Here is an 18,773-nt window from a genome sequence, read left to right as displayed (position 1 = left end):
CCATTAACTCCCAGCTCAACATGCAGGTTGGGTAGGTTGGGCCTGAGAACTTATCTAGGTCAGCCACATAGGAAGGTGATTCTGAGGCGGCACTCATCAGGTTTATTTCATCAGGTATCGGGAGGGACCAAGAACAAGAAACCTCAAGAACAGTCCAGCTCCAGCTTAGGATGTGGGCGAGGGTCACCATGTCCCGTGATGGCTCCAGGGTCTCTCACCACAGACGGCTATGATTTACTAACCACCCAACGGCTTGTGTTCTGGGGGAACAGGCTGTGAAGATGGGCTATGGGATTTGTGAGGGAACTTCTCAGCTTTGGGATTTGTTTATTCAAGGCCACTGAACTTCTTACATGCAAATTATGTTCTCAGAACAACCAGTTTTTATACAACCAGTCAGACACAGCCACTGTGATTTGGAGAACTAGAGACTCTTAGAAATGGATGATCTCAGTCTTCATTCTTACAGCTATCATTTCTCCATTTGACTTGTATTTTCCCTGAATATTTCCCTTGACAGAAATTAACTACCACAAGGCCACTTATTCCATTGTTGATCTGCTCTGTATTTCTCCAAGATCTTCCTTGTAGCAAGATGAAGTCTATTTCCTTACAATTTCCCTTCATTACTCCCTTTTTCTTCCTGGAGAAAGACCTCCACAGAGCAGGTCTTCGCCTTTTCCAAAGGATGCCGCCCTTCAAACATCCGAAGGTAGAAATTACTTCTTCCTTGTGTCCTTTTCTCAGATGAAATTTTCTCTACTTCTTTAATCATTTTGTATTATAGTATCACCATCTTGGTTACCTTTCTCTGGGGATAAAGTGTTTCATCAGCATCGACACTAAATGCAGCTCCTGGAGCTGAATTGCACTTCAGATGGCTCTAAGCAGCTCAGTGTGGAAATGGACCAAGAGAAGAAGATGGCTCTTAGGTGCTGGTTCTGGAGCACTGAGCTGACAGGCGTGTACCTGGGAGGACTGAGGAAGAAACAAGGAGAGAGGAATGCTTGGAGCATGGGAAACCAAGACTCTGGCAGCAGAGGACCTAAGGACCAGAGCCGTTCTCCCAACTTTCAAGGAACAGATCGCTCCCCTGCTGTATAAGCTGGCCCAGGGTGCAGGAGAAGATGAAACGTCTCCAACATCACTTTGCAAAGCCAGCACATCAAGACGTGACAACAATGGTAGGACAGAAGGGAAAACATGGGCCAGCCTTACTTATGAGGATAGATGTAAAAATCCTACAGAGAATGAGAGCAAATCAAACCCAGCTGTATTAAAATAATAAAACACTTTGACCAAATGGCGTTCATTCCAGAAGTGCAAGGAGGGTTCAACATCAGGAAATTAATGATACAATGCATCACATAAATCTATCTCTCGGTGAAGGAATACAAGAATTCCTTAGTAGATGCTTAAAGAAGTATTTGACAAACTTAACTTCCATTACTGCTTTTAAAAATCCTTAGAAATAAGGACGTGAAGCAAACTTGCTTCACATGTGGCACCTTCAGGCAGTGGTTCCAAAGAGCTGTGACCACATCAGAGAAACAAAGCCCCAAGCCTGTGCCAGACCCTGGGAACTTGGGAGGCTGGGAATATCTGTGGCAAAGAAACAGCAGTGGTGCCTCTCTGCCTCCCAGATTGTCTCTATTGATGTGAACAGCCACAGACATTCATTTTCTCTGATTCTCATTCTTGGCCTTAAATCTAGTTTTCTCGTTGCGGGTTGGGGGAGCAGAACAGAGGGCTTCTTGTAAGGACACCACTAGTGAAAGTAATGCTCTTTAGTCAACTTGGAAAGGGGCTGTACTCCAGACTTGATGAGAAGTCCAGAAAGCGTACACATGACGGTCGCTCAGTGAGTGGTTGGGGGGCTCAGCCCCCTGCACGCTGCCTGGAGATCTCACCAGTGAGGCACCAGGGCCTCCTCGGCACTTTTCAGCTTTCCTTTACCCATCATCACCCCAGCTTGCCTGTGACAACAGCTTATGCCAAGGTGGAGCTGTGCTTCGAGTCATCCAAAGAAACTGGAATAGACAAAATCCTGTTTTCTACAGCAGGGGGTATTAACCGTGGTGCTTCGGAGGACTGCAGAGGTCTCAGAAGACACTGACGTTTTATGCAAAACGTTGAAAAAGAGAGAGAGAGAAATCGTGTGTGCACATGCACACACATGTGCTTTCTGGGGGAGGGGGAGGAGATGATTTGTCATTTTTATCACTTTTCAAAGAGGCCCATTATCTAGAGAGAGTTCGAAACTCGCCTTGAAGAACTGCAGGTTTAGATGTGACCTAAGGCACCCAGCAAACACAAGAAGGAGGCGGGTCACCTCAGTCAGGCTGCGTGGAGGCAGCTGAGTGAAGATTTGCCTGACAAGAGTCAAAACCACCAAGCCATTCAAGAACAAACGCTCAAACGCAACACCCAGAGATACGTCTGCAGAGACTTCGTGGTTCTGGGGCAACAGCATTGGATGAAGAAGAAGGATGTGGGGGCTGAACAGGTGACTTCTTAGATGGTACAGAAAATCAAGGTTTCTTAACCCTGTAAGAAGAGCAGCTCCAGAGAGGGCGAAGGAGGGCCCACCAAACAACTCGGTGGTTTTCTATGGATTGGGATTCCCTTTGCTGTCGTCGATGGCCAGCAATGAAAACACACATGCAGAGGACTTCTGCATGTAGCCCATAGCACCAGCACTGAAATGTGCTCTTCGGTGATGAGCAGTAAAAGGCAAAGGGAGACACCCTGTAATAGCATGTGTGGCCCTACATGGTTAAGCTGGACCTTGGTGTATGGGGGAGGCAGGGCAGATGCAGGAGAGGAACAGGGGATGAGCCCCTGGTCTATGCCAGACAATGGGCAAGGTACTTGCCAGCAGTTATCTAATTCTCACAGGACAGGAAGTCTACGTACCCCACAGAATTGTTGAAAGGAATACCTCAGAGGGTGCTCCCAAAGAGCTCTTAACACGTGTCTGCTAAATTTTAGGTATTACTATTATTAGCGCTCTATTTTCTTTAGTTTGTGTCTCAAGTCTCAACTTAAATATGACTTCTTTAGGGAAGACTTTCCTGAACTCCCAAACGACATTGAGCTCCCTTGACAGAGTCTCACAGGACCCCATAATTCTCATGATTATAATTAAATGATACATGTGTCTAGTGTCTTGCCCACTAGACTGTAATTTCCACGAGGGCAGAAGCATTATATATCTCATTCAGGATCTGAGTTCAGCACATGCGTGGAATATAGGAGGTGTTCCATGCTAAAGGGCTGAGCCAATCATGGAATGCTGGAGGTTAGGAAGGGGCCACAGAAACATCTGGTGCCATGCTGCCATACAGACGGGGAAACTGACACCCAGAGAGATACATGGACTCACTCAAGGTCACATGGCTAGGAGTGGAGGACTCAGGCAGAAATGAGGCTCCTGGACTCCATGAGAGGCAAAAATCTGGAAGCCACTGTCAGCCCTCACACCCCAGCCCTGCCCCCCACAAGGAAACCACACAGGCTCATTTGTCTAGACCAACAACAGCAGTAAGAAGACTCTGGAAGACACAAAAATGAAAAGCACACTCCTTCCAGACCCCACCCTCCTGCCCTCTGAACCGTCCTGTGTTTGGGCAGCTTTCACTGTTGATGTGCGTGTGCTTCTTGCCTATGAGATCCCAGAGAGTTTCATGGTGACAGCTTAACAGCCACACTGAGCATTAGGAGGTTCTGGTGAGCAAGCCACGAAGTCACTGGTAGGAGTACATAACAGGCATGGTGAGGACAGAGGAGTGGGTGGTCAGTGCTATGGAGTGGGGAGGGGGGTGGGGAAGACTTCAAAAATGATGATGTTTGAGCTGGGCATCCACAGATGAATTCAAGGTCCACCAGGCACATAGAGAAAGTGAAGGGCAATGGGGGAAGAAGGAATAGCATGTGCAAAAGCACAGAGGTTTGCCTGAGCCCCAGAAGATGAAGCAGGTTGGGTGGCGCGAGGCCTTGCTAGTCATGCTAGGGCGCATTAACCTTCTCCGGAGGGCAATGGCAGCTCTGCAGGATTTGCAGTTGAAAAGCGACTTGCTCTGATTTGTTGCCTTACTCATCATGGCAGCAGGAGAGGGGCTGGACTAGGAGTGGGGGGAGGACAAAGGGGGAAGCTGGAGGCAGGAGTTTCTCACCAAGGCCAAACTCTAAAGCCCAAAGCCTGGTGCCCCAATTGGTAGACTTAATAGGCTTAAGAAGGACCCAGTGTCTGCTTTGTGCCACCAAAGTCACCCCCTTCTTCCTAGTCATTCCCCCCACCCTCTATAGGTATATCTGACTTATCCAGAAGTCACTTAACAGATAACCCCAACTATCCAGAACCTAGCTGCTAGTCTGGAAGCAGACAGAAAAGACCTGTGGACAGTCACATTCATGTCCCAAATGTGTTCAACAGGACATGCACTTCACACCCAAGGACACATGCAGGCTGCCACTCAGGCTTAATCATGTCTGGTCAAGAGTAGATGTCAGCCAGAGTTAGCCCAGTTCTGCCACTTTCTAGCCATATGGACGTGGCCCTCAGTTTCCGCATGCATGAAAAGGGGGCAGTCATTGTGGCTAGTTCAGAGTGTGGCTGTGAAGATTAAAGAACATGAAGTAGGGGGGGAAAGGGCTAAAAGATGAAAGAAAAAGGCAGAAAATGTGTCTTGAGCAGACCCAACATACAAAAGAGAATGGCAGGTAGAAGAGCCATGTGATATTTTTTAAGAACTTATTAAATCAGACTCAATGTGCTATTTTTATAAATGCAAGCAACATATTTTACAAAGATGTCCTTTAAAATTAGATAGACTGGAAAAATTAATGTACACAGATTTATGTATAGGAATGACATAATTCTGTGTATACCTGTGTACATCTAAAATGTCCCTCGAAATTTGTAAAACATATATCATGTTTAACAGAATCTAAGATGCCATCAGTTATAAGATGCACCATTATTTTGTGTGCCACTAAGAAATACTGCTATTACAATGGTAAGATGCCACAGATGGTAAGATACACCTTGACTTCAGCGTTGTTAAAATCGGAAGCATGTACATCTTCAAGTCAATGGAAATCCAAATAGGCAATATATGTTTGCTGTGAGAGTGTCTCATCTTCCCCTTGGGCAGAAGATATAGTCTTTCCTTCACCCCTCCTACTCCATTCTATGCCAGAGGCTCAAAAATCAAACTTAACACCTCTCCTTTGACCCTTTGATCACTTTATCCTGCCCTTCCAGTAGCTTCCTGTTTCAAGAAGCCGATGGAGGCTTTCAGCCCATGTAGAACTAATCAAACAAGTCTTCAGGTTCACAGGGGTCCCACAGAGCCACTAGCTCAGTCCCTTGGGGTGAGCCTCTTTGAACCAAGGCCAAGTTTACACAGCTTGAGTGCTCAGTTGAACCCAAACTAGGGCCTCTAGCTCTAGGCTGCCCAGGCAAAAAGGCTACTGGCTCTCCTCTTCTCCCACTTCTTAGCCAGCAGGCCCCGTGGTCAGTCATTAACCTGGGACTGTGGACAGCCTCCAACAGCCAGCCTCCTCCACGGCCTTCACTGCGGAGCCTCATCACCCCTCCAATAACCCCAAACATGCTTTTGCCCAGGTCCCCATATTACCTGGTATTATATTATATTATATTGTGTTTATTATATTATACCCGGTCTTACATTATATTAAAATAAGACCAGGTCTTACATTAATTTTTGCTCCAAAAGATGCATTAGAGCTGATGGTCCGGCTAGGTCTTATTTTTGGGGAAACAGGGTAGTCTTGAAAGAAACAAAAGGGGTGCATGGGAAGGAGGATGGGCAGGCAGAAGTGGCAGCTTCCACTGCAGCTTGGGGACAGAAGATATTAATCACCCCCCACATAAGCTAGAGATAAGGAGGAGGGATTTCTTAAAACCCCAATGAGGCCCAGCACACACAGACCCCGAGCCTTCCTGCCCCCACAGTTCTAGGCAGTTATGCTTCAAAAAGCAAGTGAAGGTATCCTAAAGCAGGAAGAGAGAGCTTGACCGTTCCACGCCATGGTGGCACACTGAGGAAGCAGGTAAACCCTTGACGCCCACTCTCTTCTTCTGCAAACACCCAGAGAGCAGCTCCCATGTGCAGCCACTCTCATCACAGTTTTCTCATTTAATTTTCCCACAGCCACGTAAGGTCACTAGTAGACCCCACATTACAGACAGGGAAACAGGCTGGGAGAGGGGCAGTAAGATGCCCAAGGTCACACAGCTGGGCCTGGCTGGAACTCAGGTCTCCTTTCCACATCCCCAAGCAATGGCTCCATTGTCATCAATGGAGTTCAAGGAGCTTATTCAAATTTTAGAATAATACAATTCCAGACCCCACTTCTGGAAAACTGTGCTGTAGGGGTAGGGCCTGGAGAATGTGTTTTAATAAGCTCTGGGAACTGGTGCCTTACCAGGTGGTCCCAGGCCAGGAGGAAAGAAAGCAAGGATGGCAAGAGCCCATTGGAGGGAGGAAAAGAAGGGCCATCCTGTAGGGGTCTTGGAGGGCAGACCTGGCCTACTTTTAACCTCCATTTTGCCTAAACCCACTCCTCTGCGCGGAGGCTTGTTAACTCACTAGATACCACATCCTGCTGCTGCTTTCATCTCGCCTTCCTTTTCCCTCTGAATAATCTCCTTCCTCCTACTGACCAGAACTTCTTGCTTAGGTATTTACCCGAGGCCGGGGATGGGCCAGCCTTCAGGCGCACGCGCAAACACATGCACACACAGTCAATCAAGGGACTACTAGGGTGTGAAGAGGAGCTTCTGACAGCGCCAAGCGTGCAATTCACTAGAACAGCAGCCGCCGTCTAGGGGCCCACGCTCGCTAGCTGGGGCGGGGCAGGCTAAGGCAGGCACTTCTATGACTCCCAGGTCCTGATGGCAAAGGATCCCGGGGGCTAACGCTCACCAAGAAAGTTTCCAGGCGGAGGGGAACAGACTCCTAGACCCTGCGACGCATGGCGGCCTGGGAAGGAGGCAGAAGCTTCGGCCCCACGCGGACTGCAGAGAGGCAGTCCAGCAGTGGCCGCCTAGATAACTGCTCGGTCTCCGGGATGTCCCTCTGTCTCCGGGATTAGTGAGAACGCGGGTGTGCGGACCCCGTACCCGGGCAGTGGCCCCTATCCACGGAGGGCCGGAAGACAGCAGGATCTGTCCAGTGGGTTCTCAGAGCCCACTGCACCCCGACGGTTCCCAGCCAACTCCCGCTCTGCCTAGAGCCCCGCGCATCCCCGCGGCGCCCCCCACCCACCCCCCCCCGCCTTGGCTGCCCGGTCTCGCACCTGCGGTCCCCGCCGGGCGCCGAGCCCCTCTCCAGCGACGACTCCCTGCGAATCAGGGTACTGCTGGGACCACCGCTCCAGGGCTGGAGTCGTGCGGCAGGTCCCAGCATCTGCCCAGGCTCCGCTTCTACGGTGGGCTGGGGGCGGGGCGGGGCCACGCCGAGGGGCGGGGTTAGCTTGGGGAGGGGCCTGGGGCGGGGCTGGTCGCCCAGCGGGCCTCTCACGCCACCTGGTGGCCGGACAGTGTCTGCGCAGTGCCTCCCTAGCCCAAGTTCCCGCAGAGCCGGGCCGCAGCACGCAGAGCTTCTGAGCAGCAGCCCCCAGCTCTGAGTTCGTCTGCCCTCGGAAGGAACAAGCCCTGGCGGGTGGGCGGCCATGGTCGGAGGGATACCAGCACCGAGCAGCAGCGTTGCCCCAGGAGTAAGGTGCGATTCCGCCAGGGGAACGGAAGGGAAGGTTTGGCCCTGCAGGAGAGGTGGGCGGAGCCAGAGACAGGCTTGGGGTGGGGGCTTCGGGGAAAGAGAAAGGGGAACCTCTGAGGAGCTGCTTCCTTCTCTCATTGCGACCTACACCCCACTTCCTCCTCCTACTTCTATTTTCTTTGGGTGCTCTTAACATTTAAAATGTCTGCATCCCTGCTGTGCAGACTGTGCCTTGACCCTCACCCTTCTGCAGAAGCCTTCCTAGAAATACCAGCCAATCCAGACTTTCAGCACTCCTGCTCCAGCCTCTGGTCTGACTTTCCCACCTTCCGTCACCACTGGCTCTCTTCAACCATTTCTCAAGCCCTGAAGCGGGAGAGGAGTCATCTCCATAGTCAAGGACCTCTTCTTGCCTCCTCTTCTCTCCCCACATATGATGGAGCAGACGTTGTTACATCAAGAGTTAGGTCACAGAATCCTGGAAGTCACTGCACATCCCTGTGCCTCAGTTTCCTCATTTACAAAGTAGGGGTAAGAAGGTTGGCCACTGTGTAGGCAGCCCTTGCAATGAAAGAATAGCACTTTATTTCAGAGTTAACAAAGGGCAGGGTTGAAATTTCCACTTCCACTATGAATGGGGCTCTGTCACAATATCTGTCAGAAGTGTTCAAAATTGGCCACAGCGTCATACGTTATTGTTGGTCAAAAGCCACAGCCCTACCTGAGGCTTTGAGAGATGTGAACACGAATGACTTTTCTTTTTCTGACTCTTAACACCAAGAAAAAGCAACTTCCTTAAAGGCACAGAACAGAAAGTACCCTTGGGTGAACACAGAGGACTAGTTGCAGCCTATAGTAAGAGGTGGAAAGGAGCCCAGAACCATCTAGTACTTCTCATCCACCACTGAAGCCCACAGTACCACCATTTTACAAATAAGGAATCAGAGCCACGAGAGACTATGAGAAGATATGCCTAATATCATAGGACTTGATGAGGGTGGACTCTAGTCTCCCAGCCCCTATTTTTCCACCACATAAAGGAGAAGGAGGGAAGGAGGAGATAGCCCTGAGGTGGCCAGAGTAGGGAGGAAGGGGTAGAACCTCTCTGGAATGAGGAATTGAGTAGCAAGAATGACGCGTTATGTACCAGATTGACATATTAGATTATGAGATCACTTTGAAAGCTAAAGAAAATGCTAGAGAGGTGATGGCATCCTTGATTTCTTCCATGACCTTCGCATTCCTAAAACTGAAGATGGAGGAAAGCTGAAGCAGAGTTGTCCATGAGGGCTCACTACCAGAAAGCTGAGCATCCCATGAAGCCCACTTGGTCTCTTCCTACATCCCCTCGAGGTGGGCATTCTCTTCTCCACCAGCAGGTGTGACCCAGATGTTGAGCTTGCATGTCATCCCAGACCCTCACTCAGCTTCACCTGTGTCTCCATGTCCCTAGGTCAGACCCCCAACCAGGAGATGTGATCAGCACCTGACACCTGTTGGCCAGCGCTTCAAACTTCAGCCACCAAGCCCTTTCCACCTTCTACCCCCACCTCCTCAATGCAGCTGGTAAGACTCAAGATACCTCTCTCACTCATGTGCATCTGATTTTGTCTACTTTGTACAGCTCTGTTGTTACTTTATTTAAAAATATATGTCTATTTGTTATCTCTCTCCTTCCTTTCATGGCCTTATGTTTTCAAAGGGGAGTCTACTCCTGTCTTCACTTCCTTATCTTACATTTACTCTTCAATGCTCTGAAAAAAATCACCAGGAAACCCCAAATGCCAAATCCAATGGCATCATTACCTCACTGCCATATTTGATGCTACCCCTCCTCCACTTCTGATCAATATTCTGTTTTCTTTTTCTGGCTTCATTTTCTTCATCATTTCTTAAATGCGGGGGTTGAGATTTTTATTTGAGGCTGATTCTCTTCTCCCTGGGCTCTCTCATCCATCCCCGTCATACTGATCCTTTCCAAATCTATAGCCCAGACTTCTTTCTTGAGCTCCAGCTCTAGAATTCCAAGTGCTTACTGCACATCTCCACCTGGATAGCCCAAAAGCAACTTAATCACTCCATATCCTGAAATGAATTTCTCATCTTTCCCCAACCTCCTCTTGTTTTCCCTATCTCAGTTAACACCTTGACTATCCACCCAGTTTCAACACTAGAAACCTGACTATACACATATCCAGAATATGTGAAGAACTCCTACAACTCAAAAATAAAAAAGACAAACAATCTAATTTTAAAATGGGCAAAAACTTGGACACATCACAAAAGACATACAAATGGCCAATAAGTGCATGAAAAGATGCTCAACATCATTAGTCAGTGGGGAAATTGAAATTAAAACCACAAGTTACCACTTTACAGCAATTAGAATAGCTACAATTGAGACTGACAACACCAAATGTTGGCAAGGATATGGAACATTTTTTTTCTTTTTTTTTGAAAAAAAATTTTTTTTTAACTGGGGAACAGTGTGTTTCTCCAGGGCCCATCAGCTCCAGGTCATTGTCCTTCAATCTAGTTGTGGAGGGCGCATCTCCAGCTCCAAGTCCAGTCGCTGTTTTCAATCTTAGTTTTAGGGGATGCACTCCACCATCCCATACGGGAATTGAACTGGCAACCTTGTTGTTGGGAGATCACACTCTAACCAACTGAGCTATCCAGCCGCCCCTCTGGCAGCTCAGCAGCATCTCATTGTCTTCAATCTAGTTGTGGAGGGCGTAGCTCACTGGCTCATGTAGGAATCAAACCGGCAACCCCGTTGTTCAGAGCTCGAGCTCTAACCAATTGAGCCATCTGGCCACCCCCACATATGTGCTTGTAGCAGGATAAAATTTCACAGCTACTTTAGAAAAGTGATTGGTAGCATCTAATAAAATTGACTATACATCTCCCTCTGACTCAACAATTCCACTCTTAGATATATACCCAAGATAAATGAATTCACATGTCCACACAGAAACGTATATGTGAATGACTGTACTAGCTTTATTCATAATAGCCCAAAACTGGAACAACCCAAATATCTATTAATAGTAGGATGGATAAAAAGCAGTTGTGGTATATTCATATAATGGAATGCTACTCAGCAATAAAAAAGGAAGAAATTACTGACACATATGTCAATGTGGATGAATTTCAAAAACACTATGTTGAGCAAAAGGATCCAGACCCAAAAGAAAATGTACTGTATGATTTCATTTATATGAAGTTTAAGAACCAGCAAACTAATCTATAATGATAAGCATCAGAATGGTGGTTATCTTGGCGGCAGGGGAGCAATTTCACTGGAAAAGGGACATGAGTGAACTTTCTGGGTTGATATGTGTATTTTCTATCTGTATCTGGGGGGTGGTCACACAGTGTGTACATACGAAAAAGTGATTGAGATGTTCACTTAAAAGTGAAAAGGGTTAACAGTATCCTAAGAGACATAGCAACATTATTTACCTCTTGATTTGATGCACCAAGGACAGCACAACACCATTTCTGTGGTATTCTTGTCAAACATGCCTTACCTCAGTCTAATCATGAGAAAACATTACACTAACCCAAATTGAGGGACATTCTATAAAATCTTCAACAGTGTAGAAGTCAGGAAACCCAAAGAAAGATTGAAGGGCTGTCATAGATTGTCACTCAGCAATTAAATGTGATGAGGGATTCTGAATTGGATCCTGGACCAGAAAGAAGGACATTAGTGGGACAAGTGGCAAAAGTTAAATAGTCTATAGATTCGTTAATAGTATTGTATCAATATTATTTCCTGATTTCAATAAACATACTATGTTTTAGGTACAATGCTAATATTTGGGGAGACTGGGTGAACATTTTATGAGAACCCTGTGCAACTTTTTTTGTCACTCCAAAATTATTTCGAAATATAAACTTAAAAAATTACAATGTAAGTGTTGCAAATCTTACTAACTTTTGAAGAACTTCCCATTTCATTTTCTGTGTTTCTGAAACTTAAAAACTACAGACCACTCTTCTCTATGATACAAATATAAAAATCTGAAATAAAATACGTGCAAATAGTATGCAGCTTTTAATTTAAATAGTGATATGCTATGAAAAAATACGGTTTATTCAAGGAATGCTGACATCCTGGATGAGCCTAAAGGGATTCAGACTTATTCAATCGCTCAGTTGGACTAGTTGCCCACAAGCACTGATGGTTGAAATTCAAGGGCCTGCAAGGAGGGGTTTATGGGTGGGCCCTGGGTTGCCAGATGAGGACTGGTCTCCAGTGGAAGCTCCAGAAGGTCGACATAGGAGGCTTAGATTCTGACTGCTCAGTCACCATTTAAAAATTTAGATTGTATGTTTTGGGAGGAGCTATTGGAGGGGAGCCAACCTTTATTTCCCTTACCCCTCCCAAGCCAGTCCTTTGGGGTTGCTACTGGTAGGGGTGTGGCCACTGTCCCAGGTCAGCCTCCCAGGTTGGCTTCCAAACCTTATGGAGGAAAGAGCTCAGGCAGCAGCAAAAGGAGCTATTTTCATTAGAGTCTTGAAGACCTGGGACACAGCAGCAGAACAACCAGGTTGCGGGGATGGGCAAGGGGAGCACACAATGTAGGAAGCTGGAGGACTGGAGCCGGGGTCAGAAACTCAGCTGTCTCTAAGAACCAAGCCTGTCAAACTCCTGGCCAGAATTGATGAGATGGTATTCACTTACTATATTACGACATTTTGGCAGCATTGTTTATACTCTTTACCTCCTGAAACAACCCCTGTTGTCCTTTTCCCCCCATTTCAATAAGGTTTTCTTTCTCCCCACTTTTCCATATTCTTTCCATATTCTTCTGATTTCAGGAAGCATTCTATGTTGTATTCTTTCAACAGGTACACTTTGTGTATTAAACATATAGGAAGATTCTTCACTTCCACCAATAAACATGCCATTTCTCTTGAAGCATATATCCCTACTGGCCTCTTCTATTTTTCCACATTTGCTAGAGACATGATTACAAGAAATATTTCATTTTCACCTAATTCCAATATAAGAAAAACCATTGCACAAATACAGAAACTGGCAACTGACCTTGACCTTGAACAACAGGGTATGGAGACAATAAGGTTTGGAAAGGATGTGAATGAGACCTCCAAAGGGGGCTCCCCTGGGGGCCTGGCTCCAGCCCACTGTGGAAATGCAGGGCTGGTGTGGTCAGATTTTATAATTTTTAAAGAAAACCAAAACTTGGAATTTTTCATCTGAAATCTGGTTTTTAAATGCTAAAAACTAATTCAAAGCAGTATTTTAAAACTCCTTGCAGGTCAAACCAGATATGACCCACTGACTTTCAGTTTGTGACCTCTGTTCCATATTGTTCAGGTGGGAGCTGCACCAGTGAGATATAAGTTGTTTCTGCTAACATGAGCTAATTTGTTCCCATGGCTCAGGAGACAGTTTATGCAAGGAGGGTCAATGTTAAAAGTTTATTAATGTCATTCATCATATGAATAGGACACAGGAGAAAAACTGCATAATTATCCTAATAAGATGCACCCTGATGAAAACTCTTAGGAACAAGGAATAAAAAGACTTTGTCAAGATGATAAATGTATATATCTCAATCCAACAGACAATATGATACCAAGTGATGACCTGGAATAGAGAGCAAATATAGTCCTTAATAACAAAGGCATTGATATGAAAACAAGGAACAAAACAAGGATGTCATGCTGTGAATGAGTAGTGTCAACAATATTCTGAAATTTAAGGAAAAACAATAAAAGAAGAAAAATAAATATGAGACATAAATTTGGGAAGGAAGAATCAAGCTTATTATTACTTGCAAAAGATATTTGTGTATCTGAGAAATCCTAACTAATCGATTGAGGAATGTTTAGAACTTATGAGAGAGTTCAGTTAAGTAGCTAGACTCAAAAATAAATATATGAAACTCAGTAGTTTTCTGTACAACCGTCAATGACCAAACAGAAAATAGAGCTCACTCACCTCAGCAACAAAACACCTAGGACTAGGAAATTCAAGGGACCCAGAATAGCCAAAACATCTTGCAAAAGAAGAACAAAATTAGAGAACTCAAACTCCGTGATTTCAAAACTTACCACAAAGCTACAGATAGACATACTACAGCCAGTGGAGTAAACTTGAGAGTCCAGAAATAAACGAAATGATTTTTTCAGTAAGGGCACCAAGACAATTCAAAGGGGAAAGAATTGTTTTTTCAAAAACGATGCTAAGATCATTAGATAGCCATATGAAAAAGAATGGATACACAGGTCATCAAAATGGCGGCGTGAGGTGAGCCTCTGTAAATATCCCCCAGAATTCACAACAAATGGAACAACTATAACACCACAAAGGACTCCCTGCACAGCAGACAGGCAAGATGAAGGGACCCACTACTGAATTCACCCCTTGAATTCAAGAGGCCCCTTACTGAATTAAAGGTGGGCAAATTGCGCGAGCAGGGGAGGACGGAAGGGAGAAGTGTGGAGACGGAGCTGCATGGGCGCAGGACACAGACCTAGCTCAGTGCTCCGAGCTCGCTGCATCCCGGAACTACCGCAGCTACAGGACAGGGAAGAACTCGGACTGCTAGGGCTCCGTTTATGGCCCACAGGGCTGAGGGAACAGCATATAACACGGCTGAACCCAATGCTCACGGCAGAGACCTTGGAGCAGAGACTGAGGGAAGAAGGCTGAAAACGGTGGTTTAAGGCCTCACTGCAGAGAAGGAAGCCTTAGGCACTGAGACTAGCCTCCCCCTCCCTACCCTCCCAGAGTTCACCCCGTCCCCACCTGCCCAGTGTTAGAAGCAGAACAATAGCAGTGTCAGGTCAAAGGAACAGAATATTTGCAGTTCTGAGAACTGTGGTCTGGAGACACAGATTCGCAGCCCAACTAGTTCCAGCAAAAGGAAGGAGCTGTGGAAACAGAACTGGCTGTGGTGGTGGTTGCTGCCGTTGCTCCGGGCCACCTTTCACAACTCACCCCGCCCCTGTCCCCACCTATCTGCAGGAGTAAATAGAACTGCTGAAACACGTGGGCTCTGAATCTGGTGCAGGAAGAGCTTTGGAACTTCAAAAGCTCTCCGCATCCCCACACGGACACTGTGCCCTGTGACCCAGGCGAACTGCTAACAGAAGAGAAGCCTGTCTCCCAGGGAATCCCCCCATTGTGTGAGAAGCTGGAATAGTGCAGAGAAAACATAGCACTACAGTGTGAGAGAGAAAAAAAGGCTGCAGTCAGAGAGAAAATAAAACATTCTACCAACAAGTACTGGAAAACAAAAGAAAAACCTCTTCCTATCAACCTGTTGCAGAAGCCACTCCTGTAGATGTCTAGGAAGAGAAATAATAAATCAGTAATTGCCATGAGTAACCAAGGCAACAAGACAGCTCAGACAGAAAGTGAAGAGTCTCCAGAAAATGAACTTAAAGATATGGAAATATGTGACTTAAATGACAGAGAATTCAAGATTGCAGTTCTGAAAAAACTCAATGAGATGCAAGAAAACATGAAAAGGCAGTTTAATGAACTCAGAAACACAATCAAAGAACAATATGAACATTTTACCAAAGAGATTGAAATTTTAAAAAAGAACCAAATAGAATTTCTGGAGATTAAGAACTCAATAGAAGGAATTAAGAATGAAATAGCCAGCTTAGGTAGTAGAGTTGACCAGATGGAAGAAAGAATCAGTGACATCAAAGATAGAAACCTGGAAATTACACAGATGGAAGAAGAAAGAGACTTGAGACTTACAAGAAATGAAAGAACTCTACAAGAACTCTCTGACTCCATCAGAAAGAGCAATATAAGAATAAAGGGCATACCAGAAGGAGAAGAAAGAGAGAAGGGAACAGAGAGTACATTCAAACAAATAGTCGATGAGAACTTCCCAAACTTGTGGAAAGAACTGGATCCTCGAATCCAAGAAGCAAATAGAACACCCAATTACCTCAATCCCAACAGACCTTCTCCAAGCAAGGAACATTGTATTAAAGCTGTCAAAAATCAACGACGAAGAAAGAATTCTCAGGCAGCCAGGGAAAAGAAGACAGTAACCTACAAAGGAAAGCTCATTAGATTATCATCAGATTTTTCTGCAGAAACTCTACAAGCCAGGAGGGAGTGGAAGCAAATATTCAAACTATTGAAAGAGAGAAATTATGAGCCAAGCATAATATAGCCAGCAAAGATATCTTTTAGATATGAAGGAGGAATAAAGACCTTTCCAGACATACAGAAGCTGAGGGAATTTTCTAATATACGACCTGCACTACAAGAAATATTAAAGGTTATTCGACCACCATCAACAGGGACAATTTGTGGCAACCAAAACATAAAAAGGGGGAGAGTAAAGGCCTGAACCGGAATATGGGAATGGAGAAGGTAAGCGTGCTGAAGAAAATGGAATACTCTAAATATGAAACTTTCTTTTACATAAACTTAAGGGTAACTACTAAAAAAAAAATCCAGAACTGAAATATATACTGTAATAAAAGAAGAAATAGAGGAAAACATCATAAAATACCACCACACAGAAATAACAGACAACAACAAAAAGGCAAAGAAACAATGGAGACACAGTCTTACCAGAAAACTAAAGATAGAATGACAGGAAATCCTCACATATCAATAATTACCCTAAATGTAAATGGACCGAAATCACCAATAAAAAGGCACAGTGTAGCAGATTGGATCAAAAAACTAAACCCAACCATATGCTGTCTCCAAGAGACACATCTCAGCTACAAGGACAAGCATAGACTCAAAGTGAAAGGGTGGAAATTGACACTCCAAGCAAATGGTACCCAGAGAAAATCAGGTGTAGCCATAATGATACCAGATGAAACAGACTTCAGGGTGAAAAAGGTAACAAGAGACAAAGATGGACATTTCATAATGGTAAACGGGACTATAAGACAAGAAGACATAACAGTTATCAATATTTACACCCCCAATCAGGGAGCACCGAAATATACCAAGCAACTACTAACAGAACTAAACGGAGAAATTGACCAAAACACAGTTATACTAGGGGACCTAAATACATCATTGACAGCTATGGATAGATCATACAAAGAGAAAATAAATAATGAAATAGCAGCCCTAAATGACACATTAGATGAAATGGACATAATTGACATTTACAGAGCACTTCATCCTAAAACATCAGACTATACGTTTTTTTCTATTGTACATGGAACATTCTCAAGGATAGACCATATATTGGGACATAAAATCAGCCTCAGCAAATTTAAGAAGATTGAAATCATACCAAGCATATTCTCTGATCACAAGGCTTTGAAATTCAATGTCAACTGCAAAAAGAAAGCAGGAAAAAACACAAATACATGGAGATTAAACAATATACTTTTAAAGAACGACTGGGTCAAAGAAGAAATTAGAGGAGAGATCAAAAGATACATAGAAACAAATGAGAATGAAAATACATCCTACCAAAATTTTTGGGATGCAGCGAAAGCAGTTTTAAGAGGGAAATTTATATCACTACAGGCCTATCTCAAGAAACAAGAAAAATCCCAAATAAATTGCCTCACGTTACACCTTGAAGAATTAGAAAAAAGAAGAACAAATGAAACCCAGGTCAGCAGAAGAAAGGAGATAATAAAAATCAGAGCAGAACTAAATGAAATAGAGAACAAAAAGACAACAGAAAAAATTAATCTGACAAAGAGCTGGTTCTTTGAAAAGATTAACAAAATTGACAAACCCTTGGCTAGATTACTAACATAAAAAGAGAGAAGACACTAATTAACAAAATCAGAAATGAAAAAGGGGAAGTTATCACGGACACCACAGAAATACAAAGGATCATCCAAGAATACTATGAAGGACTATATGCCACCAAATTCAATAACCTAGAAGAAATAGAAAAGTTCTTAGAAACATATAGCCTTCCTCGGCTGAACCATGAGTAATTGGAAAATCTAAACAGACCGATCACCAATAACAAAATTGAATCAGTCATCCAAAACCTTCCCAAAAGCAAAAGTCCGGGACCAGATGGCTTCACTAGTGAATTCTACCAAACCTTCAAAGAGAATATGATACGAATCCTACTCAAACTCTCCCAAAAAATTGAAGAAGAGACAGTACTCCCCAACTCATTTTATGAGGCCAACATTACCCTGATACCAAAACCTGGTAAGGACAACATAAAAGAGAAAACTACAGACCAATATCGCTAATGAATACAGATGCAAAAATCCTAAACAAAATTCTAGCAAATCGAATGCAACAATGCATTAAAAAGATTATTCATCACGATCAAGTGGGGTTCCTCCCCGGGGCACAAGGATGGTTCAACATCCGCAAATCCATCAATGTGATACATCACATAAACAAAATAAAAGACAAAAATCACATGATTATATCAATTGATGCAGAAAAAAGCATTTGACAAGATACAACATCCATTTATGATTAGAACACTTAAAAAAATAGGTATAGAAGGAAAATACCTTAATATAATAAAGGCCATATATGACAAACCCTCAGCTAATCTCATAATTAATGGTGAAAAACTGAAGCCCTTTGCTCTATGTTCAGGAACACGACAGGGCTGTCCCCTATCACCTCTGCTTTTCAACATAGGGTTGGAAGTCCTTGCCAGAGCAGTCAGGCAAGAGAAAGAGATAAAAGGTATCCAAATTGGGAATGAAGAAGTTAAATTGTCACTCTTTGCAGATGACATGATGCTATATATAGAAAACCCTAAAGACTCCACCAAAAAGCTATTAGAAACAATCAACGAATACAGTAAAGTTGCCGGCTATAAAATCAACCTACAAAAGTCCATTGCATTCCTATATACTAACAATGAAATCTCAGAAAAAGAAATTAAAAAAAACACACAATTCCTTTGGCAATTGCAGCAAAAAGAATAAAATACCTAGGAATAAACTTAACCAAGGGTGTGAAAGAGCTATATGCTGAAAACTATAAGACATTTTTAAAAGAAATTGAAGAAGACACAAAGAAATGGAAAGACATTCTGTGCTCATGGA

General features: G+C 44.3%; 1 protein-coding gene across 1 annotated transcript in view; it reads right to left on the bottom strand.

Moving 5' to 3' along the window:
* Window positions 1–7,452, bottom strand: part of PIK3R5 (phosphoinositide-3-kinase regulatory subunit 5) — a 66,795-nt gene extending 59,343 nt beyond the window's left edge. The window contains exon 1 of the mRNA XM_081027777.1: window positions 7,327–7,452. The gene's annotated coding sequence lies outside the window, so the exon portion shown is untranslated. The remainder of the gene's footprint in view (window positions 1–7,326) is intronic.
* Window positions 7,453–18,773: the final 11,321 nt, after the last annotated feature.

Source organism: Rhinolophus hipposideros (genome assembly GCF_964194185.1).
Source record: "Rhinolophus hipposideros genome assembly, chromosome: 20".
Lineage (NCBI taxonomy): Eukaryota > Metazoa > Chordata > Mammalia > Chiroptera > Rhinolophidae > Rhinolophus > Rhinolophus hipposideros.
This window is presented reverse-complemented; position numbering and strand designations above follow the sequence as displayed.